Below are 19,733 nucleotides of genomic sequence, written 5' to 3'. Positions count from 1 at the left end.
AAGGGAGTCCCTAAATAGACCAAAAAAGGGGCTTGGTCATTTTGCAAGGTGACCACCTATCAGAGGGGGTCACTGATATCATCTGCCTAACCCATCCAGTCAGATGCTCCCAGGGGCCTGTGCCCATTTTGCTTTCGAGATAGCAGAATCAAGTAGCCACCTGGAGGAGCTCTGGGCACCACCCCTGGGCTGGGGATGGACAGGTGAGTGGTCACTCCCCTTTCCTTTGTGCTGTTTTGCGCCAGAGCAGAAACCAGGGATCCCTGGACTGGTACAAACTGAATTATGCAAGGAGAGCACCAAATGTGCCCTTCAAAGCAAACCGGTGGCTTAGGGAGGCTACCCATCCCCAGCCTTGTAACACCTATTTTCAAAGGAGAGGAGGTTGCACCCCTCTCCCACAGGAAATCCTTTGCTCTGCCTTCCCCTGCTTGAGCTCGTCAAGCAGCAGGAGGGCAGAATCCTGTCTGATGAACTGTAGCAGCATGGGTTGCTCGCAGAACCTGGAAGACCGGTAGGAGCAATACTGGGGGAGGGAGAGGCGTCCTCTAAGGAGCCCCCAGAGTGAATGGAATCATGCCACCAATATTGAGATCAGCATTGGAGTATGATTCTCACATGTTTCATACCACACATGCCTAGGTTCATAAGTTACCATTATGTAGCTGGACCATAGGTAGTGACCTATGGCCAGTACATAGCTACAATGACTTCCCCACACTTACGAAGTCAAGGGAAGTGGCACTGGAGTTCATAGGGACACTGTTTCTCTTGTAAAGGTACCCACACACACAGGGACCTTCACCCTGCCCTATGGGCTAGAAGGGCATACCATAGGGGTGATTTACAGTGGCCTGGTGTAGTGACCAGCAGTCAAAGGGTGCCTGTACCTTTTCATGCAGGTTGCAAATGGCAGGCCTACAGACACAGTTTGCATGGGCTCCCACAGGTGCCATTATACATGCTGCAGCCCCTGGGGGGAACCCTTGGTGTACCAGTGCTCTGGGTACCTAAGTACCATATACTAGGGACTTACAGGGGTACACCAGTATGCCAAGTTTGGGCAGTAAAGAGTACAAAGACAACCAAATTTAGAGGAGAGAGCACAATCACTGGGGTCCTGGTTAGCAGGATCCCAGTGAAAACCGCCAAACACACTGACAACAGGCAAAAAATGGGGATAGCCATGCCAGAAAGACTTTCCTTCAGCAATATAAAAATATTTTAGATGAGCCACAATATCAATTTATAATAGTGTCTTTTGGTTTCAGTATGAATGCCCATCTTTCCAATACTGAAGCCTGATAATTCATATAGGATAGGTTTAGATTCTAGAAATTTAAAAGTACATGCTCTCACCTACTGCACAAAACACACAGCACTGGACTAATGACAAACTTAGGAAAGATTATATAACAACTGTGGACATTTCCAATGGATTCGTGAGCCAAAATATAGTGCCTGAATAGTAGTATTTAACCTATTTTTCCTTTGGGGTTTTTCAGTATGTCTGTATTAAATTGCCCCTGGGGTATAATACTTGGCTTCTTGCAACATAATTATGGTGATCTTACAATATGATCCAGAAGGAGAGTTATCATATATATAATACTGATGATAACTTGAGTCGGGCATGCTTTCTAGTGCTGTGCAGCTAGAAAGCCTCCCCAACTCATGAAAAGGCTCAATAATGAATCCGATCTTGAAAGTAGGTGACTGCCAACAACCTGAAAGTTACTGCCTCATCACACTTCTAGATACTGCTGCAAAACACTTTGCAGGTCTTTTTATTGACAGAGTTAACTCTTTGGGCAGAAGAAACAAAACATCTTATCTAGTCAAACTGGGTTCACCCAAGACAGTGGCATGGCAACCAATATTTTAGTACTTTCTGTAATAATAGATAAATTAAAGCTACACAAGGAAGGGGCTTACCTCTGTTTTGTGTACTTCAAGGCCACATTTGACAGTGTCCAGCGTAACCGTCTCTGGCAAAAACTGTCACATTGGGGCATTCCAGAGTGCCTCTTGAAAGCAATTCAATTGCTTTATACAGGCACTTGGACAAGAGTGAGAATAGGGGATGGTTCTTTCTTATCTAGGCAAATAGATGTAGAAAAGTACCCTCTTTTGGCATGTTACCCCCAATTTCTGCCTGATGTCAGTGTGTATGACTGTGTCACTAGGATCCTGCTAATCAGGACCCCAGTTGTTAGGCTCTCTCTCCTCTAAATGTTGTCACTGCATACTTGTAACCCAGTATTTCATCCCAAATTGGCATACTGGTCACCCCTTATAAGTCCCTAGTATATGGTACTTAGGTACCCAGGGCATTGGGGTTCCAGGTATCCCTATGAGCTGCAGCATTACTTTTGCCACCCACAGGGAGCCCATGCAAAGGCTTCTACAGGACTGCGATTGCAGCCTGTATGAAATGGTTCATGCACCCTTTCACAGCCATCTACACTGCACCAGGTCACCTATAAGTCACCCATATACCAGGCCTTCCAACCCTGAAGGCTGGGTGCAGAGTAGCTGTGTGTGAGGGCACCCATGCATTAGCAGAGGTGCCACCAGGTTGTCCAGGACCATTTTCCCAGACTTCGTGAGTGCTGGGACGCCATTGTGCACTCTACATAGGTCACTTCCTATTTACCGTTTCACAATAGTAACTCCGAATATGGCCATGTTTGGTATCAAACATGTTGGAATCATAGCCTAAGGCTTTAGCAAGCATTGGTTGTATGAATCCATGCACTCTGGGGGCACCTTAGAGGATCGCCTGTACTGCCATTATAGCCTTCTGAGGTTTTCCAGGCAGCCCCAGCTGTTGCCAACACACAGACAGGTTTCTGCCCTCCTGTTGCTTGAGTAGCTCAAGCCCAGGAAGGTAGAACAAAGGATTTCCTTTGGTAGAGGGATGTTACACCCTCTCCCTTTGGAAATATGTGTTACAGGTATGGGAGGGGTAGCCTCCCAGAGCCTCTGGAAAGGCTTTGAAGGGCACAGATGGTGCCCTCCTTGCATAATCCAGCTTACACCGGTTCAGGGACCCCCAGTCCCTTCTCTGGTGCAAAACTGGACAAAGGAAAGGGGAGTGACCACTCCCCTGTCCATCACCACCCCAGGGGTGCTGTTCAGAGCTCCTCCAGAGTGTCCCTGGGTTTTGCCATCTTGGTTTCCAAGTTGGCAGGGCACTTTGGGAGAATCTGAGTGGCCAGTGCCAGTAGGTGACGTCAGAGCCCTACCGTGATAGGTGCTTACTTGTGTAGCTGACCAATCCCCCTTTCAGGGCTATTTAGGGGGTCTCCCTCCTGGGTGTTTCCTCAGATTCGGATTGCAAGACTCCAGCAGGAATTCTCTGCATCCTTTACTTCACCTTCTACCAACCAAACTGCATCTGGACCCTCCAGGAACTCTACAAACGGCAACAAAGCAGCAAAGACGACTTCTGCAACTTTGTATATTCAGCTCCTGTCAGCAACTGAAACTGTTTCCAGGTTGTGCATCCTCCAAGGACTGCCTGTCTTCAGCCTGCACCAGAAAAACAAAGTAATCTCCCTTGAAGTGAAGGAGTCACTTCCCTGCTTCAGCAGGCACCCCTCTGCAGCGAAGACTGGTGGCTTGGGCCCCCTCTCCTGAAGAAGTGCGTCGATCCAGCAACACGGGTGGTGGACTGGAGTGGTTCCAATGGTCCTGGAGTCCCGCTGTTCAACTTTGGTGGAGGTAAGAGCTTGCCTCCCTACGCAAGACAGTACCCCCTTGCACCACATTTTTTGCAGCTGCCAAGGCTTGTTGGCATCCTTCCGCGAAGTTCTTCGTGCACCGTGCAGCTCCAGCCCCAAGCACTCCTTCCTGCGATGCACAGCTTCCTGCGTAGTCCTCCGGCGGCATGGGATCCCTTTGTGTAGTGCTGCATGGGCCTCCTTTTGCACTTCGTGCTGGGACTACTGTACACACTGCCTGGCCCTCTGAGGGCTCTCTGAGTTGCTGGCTGCCTACTCTTTCTCCTCCTCCTGGGTGGAGTCCACCAGGTCCCTCCTGGTCCCTGGCAGCACCATTTTCCACTAACCACGAGTTTTGCGTGTGCCAAAGCTTTTTGGCGGAATCCAGCGACACAAACCAGATTGCAATCATCCATCCAGCGTAGGACATCATCTGCACCAACCAGGAACCCGCATCCAACTTTTAGGGTGTAGTAATGATTGTTCTTGTTCACTGGTGGTTCTTATTTTGCACCTCCATCCGGGTTTGCAGGGGCTCCTGTTTTCCCTGGACTCTTCAGTACTTCTTGGACTTGGTCCCCATCTGACACAAGTCTTCAGGTCCAGGAATCCATTGTTGGGGTCTTGCAGTCTCTTCTGGTTCTTGCAAAATCTTCTATCACGTGTTCTTGTGTATTCTAGAAAATTACTGTGATTTACTCCTGCTTTCCTGTGCTCTGGGTTGGGTTTTATTACTTACCTTTGGTGTTTTCTTACACTCCCAGCGCCCCTCTACACACTACACTCAGCTAGGTGGGAAACTGACTTTTGCATTCCACTATTTTAGTATATGGTTTGTGTTCCTCCTAGGCCCATTGCTAACTATTGTGATTTTCATTATTTGCACTGTTTTCTAACCGTTTTACAGCTATTTCTGCATATCTCTAAACGTTTGTATGCAGATGGTGTGATTCTCCTTAGTCAAACAAGAGTTGGCCTACAATGCCTCATTGATAAATTAGTTAATTACTCACCAAGTCACAGCATGGCAATAAATCTATAGAAAACCAAAGTCATGGTTGAGAGTATAAGAACACAGAAAATGTATTAATGGTACATACAAGGACACCATTTGGAATCAGTGAAAATCTATAGATACCTTGACATTTTATTCAATGATAAAGACTCCTTTTATCAACATAGGCAGGAATTTCCAAGGAAGAGTAGTGCACTAGCCCTGGAATTTCGAACATTACAGAAATTGTTGGACGGCCCAAGCAAGCTTTACACCTCTTTTAAAGACAATAGCAGCAAAATGAATCCCAAGTCTATGTTTGGGAAGTGAGGCTCTACGAGGCAATGAGGCAGCAACCATGAAGTCAGTTATTACAAAAACTTTGACTGGTCCTTCGCATCCCTCCCAAAGCCTCTCTGGGCCAGATACCACTCAATTTCGGTTTAGTAAACCAATTGATCACCAGAAAGATGGCATATATCAAAGTGTGGAGGAGAGTACAGTCTTCGTTGGCCAGCAAAATGATTAAAGCCCTCTGACACGAAATCCCAAAAAAGCCAAAATGCTCCTGACTGCGCCAGTACCTAGACTCAACCATTAATGATTTGAGTGTACATGCGTAATGGGACTCGACTCTTCCCCAAGGGTCTTTCAAACAAATCAATAAATGGCATAAAGAAGAAAATCACTGCAGTTGGCAACAAAGAGGCACTATCAGCTATATCCCACGCTTGGTCTGTCCTAAATGATTATAAAGTTCTTAAATCACAGCCTTAACTGGCATCAATTTGGCCTTCCTGGATGCACTCGTACTGTGCCTTGGCTTTGGAAAGTGGAATCCTCAGTATGCAGGCTGTGCCATTCGGGGGAGGAAAATATTGTCCATTTAATTTGTATCTGCCCTGGCTTCATTGAAGAAAGGAGGGCGTCTGTTAGAGCACCTTTTAACCAATGAGGCATTTGATCTTGCAGACATGCTGTAATTGCGTGTTTTAACCCAACACATATCATTTTGAACTGCAATTTCACAAAATCTTTAAAGCATTCTGCAAAAAAAAATGAAGGTTTGTGAATCTTATTACTCTTCTTTCTAAATATTAAGTGCATTAATACTTCCGTTTTTAAACGTTTTTTTGAAAATTTGCTGTGGCTGCGATTAATGTAAAATTGTCCTAAAGTATGGTACAGTTTTTATTAACTATATGTAATACAAAGTTAGTCACTGAAATAATCCTGGCTTTTTGCAGCAAGAATTATGGATATCTTACAAGAAGATTCAGTGGGGCTATCATATATCAATGATTTATACAATATGGATGATAACTTGACCATACATCTGGCTAGGGTGGACAGAATAGTAACTTTGCTAGCCCAATATCAGTATAAAATTGACTTTAAAAAATCCAAGATTGTATGTTTAAATGTGATTTTCCTTGGATATGAATTATCCACTGAGGGTAAAGAAACTGCACCTGACTCTATACAGAACTATGCTACATTACAACCTCCAAACACATTAAAAAATGTTACAAGCCCTGACGGGGTTTCTTAACTTTGGTTTAGCTTACTTGCCATAGTATTCTAAGTGAGTGAAGCCTTTGTATAATTTAATAACTTCAAAGTTTTGTTGAAAACATTGTACAAAAACATTTAGCTATCGTACATGGACTTCAAGCAGATATGGAGAATAATTATTTATAGACTAGCGATAATAAAGTTTTTTCTCTGTACCTTAGGATACACATAGAAGTTTATAATAAGTGACAAACATCTCCTTGTACAGATCACTTCTCTGCTGAGGAGTATGTCACTCCTACTGAGAAAATTGTTAATCAAATGCAAACCGCTATATAGAAAGAGCTCACTTGGAGCAGGGGGGTCAAATAATGATAGTCTCTCCTATACTGGAAGCTGCAGCGAAAGGAAGTATTCCTAATGTTTGCACTCTACACCAGAGTGGGTGCAGTGGGACGCTTCTTTAAATGCTACTGGTGCCAAATTTATATATAATCCTACTCTCCGCACACTGACATTCTTGCATTTTGCAATACACACAAAACATGCCATAGTCTCTGAATGTTTCACCCAATGCTGGCAGCTCAGCAGAGCCTGCGGTTGAATCTAAGCAAAAATACTCCATGACTTGTGCTGCAGTGCAGGGAATTTTTGAAGATGGTGACTTCAAGGTGGTGTGTGTGTGTACACACACACACACACACACACACACACACACACACACACACACACACACACACACCACCCCCCCCCCCCCCCCCCCCCCCCCCCCCCCCCCCGGAAAAATACATGATCTATTGCTTGCCCTCAAGAAGGCTAATCCGTCGGTTTCTCTATATATTCTGTCAGGTTCAGCATTTTGTGTACAAGGATATAATGTGGATTTACCTCACAGATGCAGAAATTCAAAGGGGAATTAAATAAGAAATAAGTAACTGTTGGGAAAACAGGAATAAACTTTTTATGTTTTATGTATAGGCAACCATAGCTCATAAAAGTTACGAAATTCACACTAAGGGGCATAGTGCAGCACATCTGGCTACAAAAACAGCAGTGCAAAGCTCTAAGGTAGCTGCTGTAAATTGATCTCAAACCAAGATTGATGCTGACATTTTGAAAGCAATGTAGGCAACACTGAAAGAAGAAAAGCGCCACTCCCTGATGACTTTACCTCCAAATACTCCTATACTCCTATACCCGTACTAAATATAATGTTCCCATGGTTTCTGTACCTGGAGTTTGTGATAGACATATTCCGAATGAGCATCCTAGGTTAGGTTTAATCGGGGCAGGTCACAAGGGATAGTCTCTGCACCTGCTGGTATAAGTTCTAAAGCACAGATACAGATAGCCATATTTATCATAGTTCACCAAAAATATGTGCAGCAATGCACTATTTGACAACAGATAAAACACCCTACTGCGGCAAACTAACAAAGACTTTTCTTACAATCTGGCAATCCTTGTGGTGCATGAGAATTCGTGGTTGCATTATTTACAAGCATTACATGAATAGTTAAAAAAAGAAATAAATAAACTGTAGTCAATTACAATATCATGCTGTCCAATTAAAGAATGGATTAAAAAGCGGTTAATAATTTTATTTTAAAATATTTGTATTTTATTTTTACAGTGGAGAGAGTTGGTACCACTGACATTAAGGTATAACGTCAACCCCCACCCACCACTTATCCCTCCCACCCCTTCCACTGACTTCTTCCCAGACATCTGTCAGCCAGTATAGTTTTATCCCACAAAGATTACATAAAGTCCCTTTCAAAAGACCACATCACAAATATTGTTTACAGCATTTCATGGTTCTATTCTCCGCCATCCTCGAGTAACTCCAGGGATGTAATAAAATATCCTTCTGCCCCATATCTTATTAAACTTATGGGGGCAGCCCCTACTGGCATATATAACTTTTTTAGCCACAATATACATATCCATTCCCCTCCTCCACTCCTGTATTGTCCGGCTCTGACCTACTCCCCAGTGCCGGGCTATGTCTCTCCTTGCAACTACCAGGCCTAGGCCATAGAACATGAGCCTGGCCCTTGGTAGGTTCATGTCATTGGTAATTCCCAGAAGGATCAATTTGGGTTGTAGTAGGATCTGTTAACGCAAATGTCTTGATTAGAAATTATATATGAATGTTTATGTATTTTGAATAATGACAAATGTAGAAAATGACTCACTTAGAAAAATAATGTGCACGTTTGAAAATGTGCCCTCGGAGAGTGCTCACCAAGATTCACTAAATATATTAAAAGAGCAACTAACATACGTGAAATATTGAAAATGTATTCAAATAATGTAGTATTATGTCATATTGTTCATCGACCTGTGCGCATCCCCTTGTAAGTTCACGAATCAAGGACCAGGCGCGATAACAGATCTTACTGAGTTCCTCAGTGACTGCCAATGAGCGGTCAATTTTGAAGTGCGAATGTGGTTCTTAAGAGAAACATCCGCAGTGTATTAAATAAACAATAATCCTTATTTTAAGGGCAGCTAAAGGTATTAGGTAAAAACGCAGAATCCAGGAGAGTAGAAGTTCGGTACATGTCCTTTCAGTTAACCAAAATTTATTTACGCTAGGAGCTGGTTTAGTTTCTTTTCCGCAGCGCTCATAAATTTCACGAAGCATGCTGCAGGAGATGGATTGGCCGCTTGGTGGCAGTCGATGATTGCTTGTCTGCAAGAGCAAATAAACAGAGTTAAAAAGAGAAATCAAGAGTTTTCCGTTCCTGTGATAATGCAGGCCACAGGCAGTCATATGAACTTAGATTCCTTATGGTTAGACAGTCTGCAATGGCTCTGTGACGTCTTTCTTAACCCATTCGGAACAAAACCTAAGCTCGACATGCCGTCAAACCGGGCTTGCAAAAGTTTGTTTTTGGTCATTTTTTAAAAACATTGACTCAGAAGGGGTTCTGGGTCAAACTCAGAATAATTATTAGTGATCAAACATGAACGCTTACGCTTCCCAAATTGTTTTTTGTCTTCCTAAAAACAATAAAAACTTTTTTTTATTAGAACTCTTTCGAATGTGCCAAAAGTGATGGGGGCAACCTGCAGGTTCTGTAGAGAAGCTGCCACAAACGAGGGTGAGCGTGTCCTCGCGCATAAATTTGTATTTTCCCAACACAGTAGATGTTTTAATTAATTTTCCTTAGTTGCTCAGAGTTTGAAACTGATTTTTCAAAAGCCCCTTGTCTTTCTATGGTTTGTTTCATTAAACCAAACTCTAAATGTATTTGTGCTAGGAAACAATGTCGCAGGAAGAGAAAAACCCGTCTGTGTGCATTGATAATAAGTTGGTCCAAAAAACGCAGGCCCATAATTATGGATTTTGTATCAAAATCCATAGCCCCTGCTAGCGCCATTCCATAGCACCAGCCGGGCACCATATTTATGGAATGGCACACAGTGGCGCAAAGGACAGGCTAGCGCCTAAAGAAAAGACGCTGGCGGGGGGGGGGGGGGGGGGCAGTGGCGGAAGGGGAAAAGGTGCTAGTGGGCCAGAAATGACGCTAGGCTTGTTAGCAGCAAGAAGTATGCTGCTAACCAGCCTAGTGTCATTTACTGACGTACTACTGCTCAAACATGACTCCTGTCTTAGCAAAGACAGAAGTCATGCCCACCACCCCAATAGCAAGCCCAGTGGATCAGTGTCTCCTAGGCAAGGCCATAATACCCAGTGGGAGGCAAGGGGCCCCATGTAAGAGGTCCCCAGTGGCACAGAAAGAAAAAATTATACTTACCTATACTTTCCCCGGTTGGGGTCCCCTATCGTATGGAGTCCCTCTGGTATGGGTGTGGGTGTTCCTGGGGCATGGGGTGGGCATCTGTGATGAGAGTTGGTTGGCTATCCCGTGACCAGTTTTCCAGTTGTACTTCTAGTGCCCACTATTCATTGATATCTTGAGGCTTCTTTTTTAGTTTAGGTTCAATGAGATCTAGATCACTACACCCCCCTTTTGGCCTGCGTTTAGTCTTAAAGATTTCAATGAATCCAATTATTGGCATCAACATCCGGCTCTGGGTTTCTTGCAATATGATTATATTAAATTGTTGCCAACAGGATATTATTACCTCTGGATCATTTATTTGGAGATTTAGATCCCTGATGTTCTACAAGCATATTTTCAACCAATTGTAGGGGGTGTAGATCTTTGTTCAATTGGCATTTACTTCCCAGTCCGGGAAGCTACTACTGTCGGTAGCCAGGACCAATCGGACCATAATCCACTTGTAGTACTTTGCCATTTGGTTTCCCTTCATGGAATGGAACCCCTGGATTTTTTGAGGTCCCTGGTCACATCAGGCTTAAAGTGAGTTTTCTCCAATTGGTAGTGTTTTTTTAATATGCATTATGTTGCCATAATGTTTATCTTCAAGATATTGGTCCTGGTTACGTCCTTGGTGGATAAGATACTCTGTCACAAATGTGACGGATATCCATTTCGCCGTATTACAAGTTCCATTATATCCTATGGAACTTGTAAAACTGCGGGAGGGATATCTGTCGCGTTTGTGAGGAAGTATCTATCCGCCAAGGTCGTAATCAGGCCAATTGTGATCTGAGAATTCACTTCTAAGCCCGTTATACACCTGCATATGAGAAGCATTGGACAAGTTCTCCACTTTCCAAATGTTTCTTTTTCTTGAAGAACTTGATTTGCCTGCTCAGCTGAGGACTATGTTACGAGTGCTGGCTCATTTATCTGAGTTCTATTTGGTTGAAGGGTCAGTTGGACATAAGGGTATGGAATTTGATTTCTTAGATGCATAACAAATTAGGAGAATTTCGATTGTAGGAGAGCATGTATTTATGCCTATACTTCTGCCATATGTGTCCCCAAGGATCGCATAATTAGATTATTTAGATTTTCAAGCTTTGAGTCGATCGCTGAGACAAAGACCACTAAGGTGTTTAAGAGATCGACTTGTATCTCTAAACGTCTGGAATGATGATATAATGATGTGAGTATGGCTTGCAGAGTAGTCTATAATGTTGGCCAATACTATTCAGCCCTTTTCTGCAAAGTTCCTGACTTTTCTTCCTCTATTTTAATTTCACCAGACTTTGGGCTGATACTAAAACATGGACTTTTGCCTGCTCCATTAAAAATATTGTATTGAAAAGAGTTGTCAGCCTTGGCCACGATGATAATGTCCTGAACCCGATTTTCATAATGGGTTCCATTTTTAAAAAAGTGGGCGTCAAAATGGATGTTATATGCACAGAATTTAGATTGAATTGCCTTTCAGTTGCAATAGGTTCCAGTCGCCCCGTGAGCTCAGCTAACTAGGAGATTACTCAGCAGGTCATCGTGTTGTGAGTACTGAGAGAGATCACATTTTATTAATAAATTAGTGGCATAAACGTTAGCAAATGGTGATTAATTAACCTGCATTTAAAAGCTTAACAGAGAAAATAATATGAGTTGTAAAATATACACATTTGAATTATGGTGGACCATGTGGCCGCCATTCGTATTGTGCACCATGTTTTAACATGAGAGTTTGCATTCATATTAAATGAAGTACCAAAATGAATACATTTTAAGAATGTTTTATTAAAATGTAGATTAAGTATTGAAAATATTAAATGAATATGAATTAAACGTTCTTATATTTAATTCAATGGATTTTATTAATGCGAGTTACATGTGTGCAGAAAAATAAATGCACATTTAAATTAGTTCTAACATGTCAGAAATAGTGTTTGTAATTTAATAATTTGCTTTGTATATTTGATTTTAATTGTCAGGTGTGCAATAGGTTTCTTAATGTATGGAGTGTATTATTGTGTATGAAGGCTTTTTAGCTTGAAAGATTAATTTTGCAGCATTAATGGAAAATCACTTGTTTATTCTGTCCTCTCTGGCCTGAATTCTTTTTCTAGGATGTTACTGTGATGCTGAATGTTCTATTGTATTGAAGGCAAGAAATATGTTTATTGATAACAATATTGTATTATTTGTTCTAGCTGTCGAACAAGATAGGAAATTCATGATTCCTATGTGAAATAGGTTTATTTCCATGAGAAAAGAGCCCAATGTTGCAAGTTATTAGAGAATGTAATATTTTCTTGGAACTGTATGAAATCATTCAAATGACAATGCACTTTTGCTGAGAAAATATGAAATACTTGCAGAATTGGTGATGCCATCAACATCCATTGGACACCTAATTTGACGTCCGAAGTGCACCCAGCTGAAGGACCAATTAAGAGGATTGTGATTATTTTAATCAGTGATAAACTTTGAACTTTAAGAGAGTTCCACTCCTGCCTCAATGTTGTTCAGAACTCTGTTGGAGTCTGTTTATTCTTGTTTAAGTCTGCTGTCACCCCCTGATTCTTAAGTCCCCAGATACGTTTTCTCAGCTTAGTCTAATTGCCCTATTCTTTTTTGTGATTCTGTTGATTTGTCCTATGTGCAGCTTGTGTTCTGCATTGTTTGATGCTGCTGTCAACTGACGCCGGAAGAAAGTGACCATCCTGCCTGACAAACTACTATTGTCTGCTATCCCATTAGGAAAGGTGTAACTAAATGTGTTTTTGTTTACTTTTCAGTTAGATAATAACACCACCATAATTTTATAGTGAATTGCCCTAGCTGGATGTTTTTCAAATTATTTTTGACTTTCTTTCATTTTTGCTTTTATTTTTGCCCGCATGTGTTAGTCTGCCCTCACACATGCAAGTCCTAATTTGTGTTAGTGTCAATAATGGCCCAGCCCTGAAATCTGAAATTGATTATTAAAACTGTATTTTGATGATTTACTAATGTCACCTTCATCTGTTTTGAAAAATAATAATGTGCACATTTTGTTGTTGCTCATCTATATAATTATTTTGGAGTGTTTAACAGAGTTGATGTTTAGTAGGTTAAATTTTTTCAGTCGTTTTGGTCAGCCTATGGTTTTATGTATATTTATTATTTAGTTTTGCACACCATAGAGGTGACATTGATTTTGGGATTGTAATAAAGCTTTGAAACTTTATTCAGTTCCGCGTTTGATTTAGTGTTAGATTGTTCATGGTATTTAGTATTGTTTGTGGTATAATGTCATTGATTTGTGACTGAAAGGTTCTGACTACTACATTCTTCACCAAGTCCAAAGATGTAGTTGGCCTCTATAGGTGAGAATTGTGATGGTGTCTCACCAGCGTGCTTGCGGTTTCTGAACCCGAGGCGGGAAGAACACTTCTGCTGGGAGAAATTCTTCCCAGCACAGCACGCCAACAGTTCTCTGTTGTTAAATATTGTCAGTAGTTGCAGCAAAGTCTCGATCCCCCTTCCGTGGAGGAGGCTATATTGATCTTTAACTGGTACTCATTATGTTTATAGTTTGTTGCATGTTGCAGAGACGGCTGCTATCAGGTGGGGCAGTGCATGGTGTGGGAGGGTAACAATAACTTTAAAAAAAGTACTTACCTGCCACCTCGCCTCTGCCACTTCCACCACCTTGCATCTGCCACTCCCCTCCCACCCAGTCCGGATGCTTCTTTCATGCTGTTACGCAGCATGAGAGAAGCACAGGGATTAGCCTGAGTGAGCTGAAATGCCGCTCAGGGAGGGAGTGGGAGCCTGCACTTGGTCTCCACCCAGCTGTGCAACACAACCGGGTGGAGAATTCTAAGTGCGCATATCAATTTGGCCAGCCTCAGACGTGTGCACTTAGAGTGCACCAGTACTCTCCCTCCCTCCTGACATGGAGCATGCTAGCCCTGCCCTGCCCTCCTTGACTGCGGAAAAATAAAATTATAATACTGTATTATCATTTGTTTTTCTGGCTTATTAGCGTTGGGGCTACGCTCCTACGCCCAAGCAAAGGGGCTGCCCCTGGCATGTTGCTTTGTTGTTGGTTCATTCTATAGGCTCTGCTTGTGCTGATCAACCACATTATCTGGTGTTGATCATGGTTTTACCAGTGCTTGTAATGGTTTCAGTTGAAACAAGTTAAATTCTGAAGGGGTTGTGGTATCCACCTCTGTTGGTTTTGAAGATTTTAATAACTAGCACGGACATGAGAATACATGAGAAGAAAAATGTACATCTAGATCTGATATACTGGGTCTTCTAGCTAAAGGGTTATCACTGAGCAAGAAGAATGTTTCTATGGTCACTTTTTGTTTATTTACTTCACGAAGTTTATGACAATTTTGGGTGTACTTTTTCTAGTTCATAGTCTTGTGCCTCGTAGCAGAAATTTCAAGCATAGTCACTGATGGCGCTTTTGGCTAAAGGGTTATACATAGTATTATTAGCAAGCATAATGATGCTCACTCAAACTTTTTTATTTACTGGGTATAGTCATGTGTAGTATACTTTTGACCTATGAATAATTTATTTTGTGCTGAATGAAATCCACAGCAAATAAGGCTCTTCTACATTTAATAAAAACTGTTGGTGAGTCTGTAGCATTGGGCTGGGTGGCTTAAGGCTTGAAGCGCCAGCAATCATAAGATTTCATGGGTTCAAGTCTGCACTGGACATTGTAACCTGTAATTTGTGAAATATTTAATCCACTGAATCGTAAGGCGAAACCTGGACATAGATTTTTAGGATGACGAAAATAGACTTTTTTTCTCTTGAGGTACCTCATAATCTATAAAGAAACTTTGGTGCCGCCGCAGCAGTGAACTTGGTAGCTGAAAGGTTGAAGGATCAGCACTGATAAAGAAGCTGTGGGTCAGTTCTGCACCGGGCATTATCTGCCACTTGTTGAACATTGGCGAGGGCTCCCATTGACCTTAGTTTGAGCTGTTCCTGTAGCAGGCACTAGGCCCAGCCACACACTGAGACTAATGGTTTAGTTTATACTATTACAATGTCTTCTTGGTGCAATGTGACACTTTTGCTTTTATACGATTTTCTGACTTTAGGTCGACTACATGGATTGTCAGTTGGACGGTTTTGAGTAACGATTAGTGCAGTGGTGGGAAATGTCAGACACCGATTGGAGAGAAGGCTAGAAAAGGTTTGAGGTTTCTCTAGTTAGGTTGCACCATTTGGCTTCTGGCGTGAAACTGGATGGAGTCGTAGGTGAACGTGATGTGTGTGGTAGGTCTTGCTTTTTAACCAGAGTGCTTTGATAGTTATTCTGTGGTCACCACAAGCTTTATTTAGTTCCGTGCTTTCTTTGATGTCTCAGGACTGACCAAGAAAATAGACTTTTAGAGCTGTTCTGCAATGGATTATCAGTCACACCTTGATAGCCTATTACAGCTGCTTAGTTGGATTTAAATGGTGGAGTACTGAGCTTGGTGGCATTCAGAGAAGGTTTGAATTGGTAGTAAAGGAGCTGACTCTGTGTTGGCATCTAAGCACTGTAGTGAGAAATAATTTGTGTGAGCAAAAGAGTATAATCTGGTTTTGGGATATTGTCTGAAACTAATCGGTGTTGGTTTGTTGAGGTTGCAGTGCTTGTCAAGACAAAAGCTATGAGATATTTAGGATTTAAATAATCTATAGCATTATATTTCAGATGTGGAGGGTAATGGACTTTATATATGTAACGGTATCAGCGCCTCTGAAGTTTATCATGAAACAAATCCCATGCCACCGATTGGCTGTGCAATGATCCATAGTGTGGAACTTGAATAAAAAGGTAAAAATGGACATAATTGTTTTTTAACCCGGAGGAGTTTAAAACCGCTTATACCTGAAAGAAAGTAGAATATTCAGTCGCTTTTCTTCTTTAGGTTGCTGATGGTATAGTTATGGAATCATGTAGCCATTACCTTTGCACTTATTTCCAACAGCTCACTCACTTGGAGCCTATTTTTCCACTAAAAACTGACCCATTTATTTGCAATGTGGGTAGGTGTAGATTTTGGACTGAAGCTCAGCTGGCACCTCGGGAATCCTAGCAAACATATACATTTTTTAAAGATAGGCACCTGGGGGAATCCAGGATGGGTGACTTGCACAACTCTCACCTAATTGTTGTTCCCAGAATCCCTTGCAAAATCTTAAACTTTGACTCAAAAACACATTTTTCTGACATTTCTGTGATGGGTAGGCCTAGTGCTCATGACAGGAAACGCCCCAAAATGCAACATTTTTCCACTCAAAACTAACCCTTTTTTCCAAGGCAGGTAGATGTATATTTTGGGCTCTAGCTCATCAGGCACCTAGGGAGATGTTAGACCCGGCATCCGTGGCATGGTTTCTCCCATCTTTTTTCCTCTGCTTCCTATATTTTTGACTGTGTGGTTGACTTTGTTTTTGCTGGCACTTTACCACTGCTGACCATTGCTAAAGTGCAAGTGCTCTCTGTGTAAATTGTATTGGTGATTGGCTTTTGCATGACTGGCATATCTGATTTATTATTGAGTCCTTAGTAAAGTGCACTAGAAGTGACCAGCGCCTGTAAATCAAATGCTACTAGTGGGCCTGCAGCACTGATTGTGCCACCCACATGAGTAGCCCTGTAAACATGGCTCAGACCTGCCACTGCAGTATCTGTGTGTGCAGTTTTAAATTGTAACCTTCCATTTTTGTACATGTAAGGCACCCCTAACATAGGTCCAAGGTACCCCCATAGGCAGGGTGCAGTGTATTTAAAAAGTAGGACATGCTTATACTGCTAAATTTGTTTTCACTATTGCAAGGCCCATCCATCTCATAGGTTAACATGGGGACTGCCTTTAAATATCTTAAGTGCAATTTCCCATTGGGAGCGGATAGAGCTATGGAGTTTGGGGTCTCTGAACTCACAATTCAAAAATAATTATTTTGGTAGAGTTGGATTTTAGATTGTCTGTTTGAAAATACCACTTTCAGAAAGTGAGCATTTTCTTGCTTAACCATTCTGTGCCTCTGACTGCTTGTGTATTCCATGTCTGTGTCAGACTGACATTTGGGCTGTTTGTGAATTCCCTCTAGACAGTGACACAAAGGGAGCTGGGGAGTGTCCCGCATATCCTGATGAGTCTCCTGTGCTAGAGTGGGGAGGAAGCAGCTGACACCTGCACCTGAAATGGGTGTGCCTGTCCTCACACAATGCAGACTCCAACCACCTTTTGTGTGTCTGGGGCCAGGCCTGGGTAAGGCAGGATGTTGTGAACAACAGAGACTTTCCTTTGAAGTTTGCCTATTTCAAAGACAGAAATGAGTATAAGTAGTGGACCCAAAACCCCAGACTTTTAGAATACTTCTGGATCAAAAGGAACCTCTGCCAAGGAGAAGAGCTGAAGGACTGGAGGAGGAGTACTACCCCTTTGCTGTGTGTGCTTTGTTGGGTTGGCCTGCTGTTGCTGCTTCTGCCTTAGGGAGGACAAAGACTGGTCTTTGCTGTGTATCCTGCTTGTGAAGTTTCTCCAAGGGCTTGGACTGAGCTTGCCCCCTGTTCTGAAGTCTCAGGACCAACATAGACTTCATCTGACACCACTTGGGCTCTTCTGCTGAGAGTCGTGACTTGCTAAGTGGTGCAAAATCCAGTCCCTGGGCCCTTAGAAGTGAAAGCAGGTAACCTGTGGGCAAAAATCGACACACAGCCCACCCCGCAGCTGAAAATTTGAAGCAGCACCTGCCTCGCAACTGGAGAAATGATGCAGCGCCTGATCTCAACTCAGACTCTTTGCACAGCTCATCAGAAATATCCACGCACAGACCCTGGGCGTCAGAATCTTCAACATCCCCGCACGAACCCGAGGTTGTGCACCCGGAATCGACACACAGCCTCCCTTGTGAGTAAAGAATCGATGCACGACCTCCACTGCAAGTGAAGTATTGATGCATGGCCTCACTTGCAAGTAAGGAATCGACGCATCACTGGCTTTTCTGAAGCACTGTCACCCTTGCGGCTTTATTCTTGACACACACCAGGTACTTTGTGTTAAAGCAATGCATCCATTGATTTCTATTGATGAAGACTTTTTAACTTTAAAAATGCATATCTTTGCTTCTGTATGTTGCATTTTTGTCATTTTGGTCTTGTTTTACTTATATAAATATTGGCTATTTTCCTAAACTGGTGTGGTGTTCTTTTGTGGTGTTTTCACTGTGTTACTGTATGTGTTGTGTACACATACTTTACACATTGCTTCTGAGATAAGCCTGACCGCTTGTGCCAAGCTACCAAGGGGGTGAGCAGGGTTATCCTAGGTGTGTATCTCCCTACCCTGATTAGAGTGAAGGTCCCTGCTTGGACAGAGTGCAGACTGACTGCCAACCAGAGACCCCATTTCTAATAGGAGACCTAGCAAACCTGTACATTCTTCAAAACTAGAACATAGGTGTATCCAGGGTGTGCTGACCTGTGTGGCCCTCACCAGGTTTTTTAACCAAAAATCCCTTGCAAACCTTGGACTATGGCTAAAAAAGCACCTTTCCCTCACATTTCTGTGATGAAAAGTTCTGGAATTTCTGGGGAGCCACAAACTTCCTTCTGCCTGACATCCTCCCAAGTCTTTAATAATACATATGGTACCTCGCTTGTGTGGGTAGGCCTAGTGCCTACTACAGGAAACAGCCCAAAATGCAACATTGACAAATCACATTGTTCCACTCAAAATTGATCCTTTTTTTTTTTTGCAAAGTTGGTAGCTGTGGATTTTGGACCCTGCCTCAGCTGTAACTTAGGGAAACGTAGCAGACTTGAACATTTTTTAAATGTAGACATCTGGGGAAATCCAGGCTGGGTGACTTCCCTGGGTCTCTGCTGATTTTTTTTTTTTACCCAGAATCACTTGCAAAGCTCAAACTTTGACTCAAAAAACTCATTTTTCTACATTTCTGTGATGGAAAGTTCTGGAATTGCAATCTGTAGGTAGCCACAAACTTCCTTCCACCTGGCATCCCCCCCAAGTCTCATGATTAAAAATGGTACATGGTACCTCACTTGTGTGGGTAAGCCTAGTGCCCACAACCGGAAATGGGCCATAACACAACAGACACATCATGTTTTTCCACTGAAAACTTACCCTATTGTTCCAGTGTGGGTGGCTGTAGGTTTTGGACTCTAACACAACAAGCACCTAGGGAAACCTAGCAAACCTGAACATTTTTAAAAACTAGACAAGGAGAGTCCAGTGGTGGGTGCATACCTTGCGTGGCTATCACCAGAATCCATTGCAAATGTCACTAAGCTGTAAGAAACACACATTTTCCTCACATTTCCATGTGAGAAAGTCCTGGAATCTTCTGGGAGCCTACCACCCTAAGTTCCCACATATCTCCCAATTAAAATATACCTCATTTGTTTGGGTGGGACAAGGGACCAAAGCACAAAAGGCCCTAAATTACTATTTAGAGAGATAAGGAATAGAGTAGCTGCTGTATTTGGGGCCATGATGTGGGGCGATCAATGCAAACCTACAAACCACAGACCTTTTTGATATCTCAACAACCAGGGGAGTTCAGCGTGGTTTACCCTGCATGGATCCCACAGGGTTTTCTTACCCACAATGCTCTGCAAACTTCGCTTGAAACAACACTCTTTCCTTTAATTTCTGTAATGGAAACTTCTGGAATCCA

Source organism: Pleurodeles waltl, chromosome 5 (assembly GCF_031143425.1).
Source record: "Pleurodeles waltl isolate 20211129_DDA chromosome 5, aPleWal1.hap1.20221129, whole genome shotgun sequence".
Classification (NCBI taxonomy): Eukaryota; Metazoa; Chordata; class Amphibia; order Caudata; family Salamandridae; genus Pleurodeles; species Pleurodeles waltl.
Note: the sequence above shows the minus strand (reverse complement) of the source record.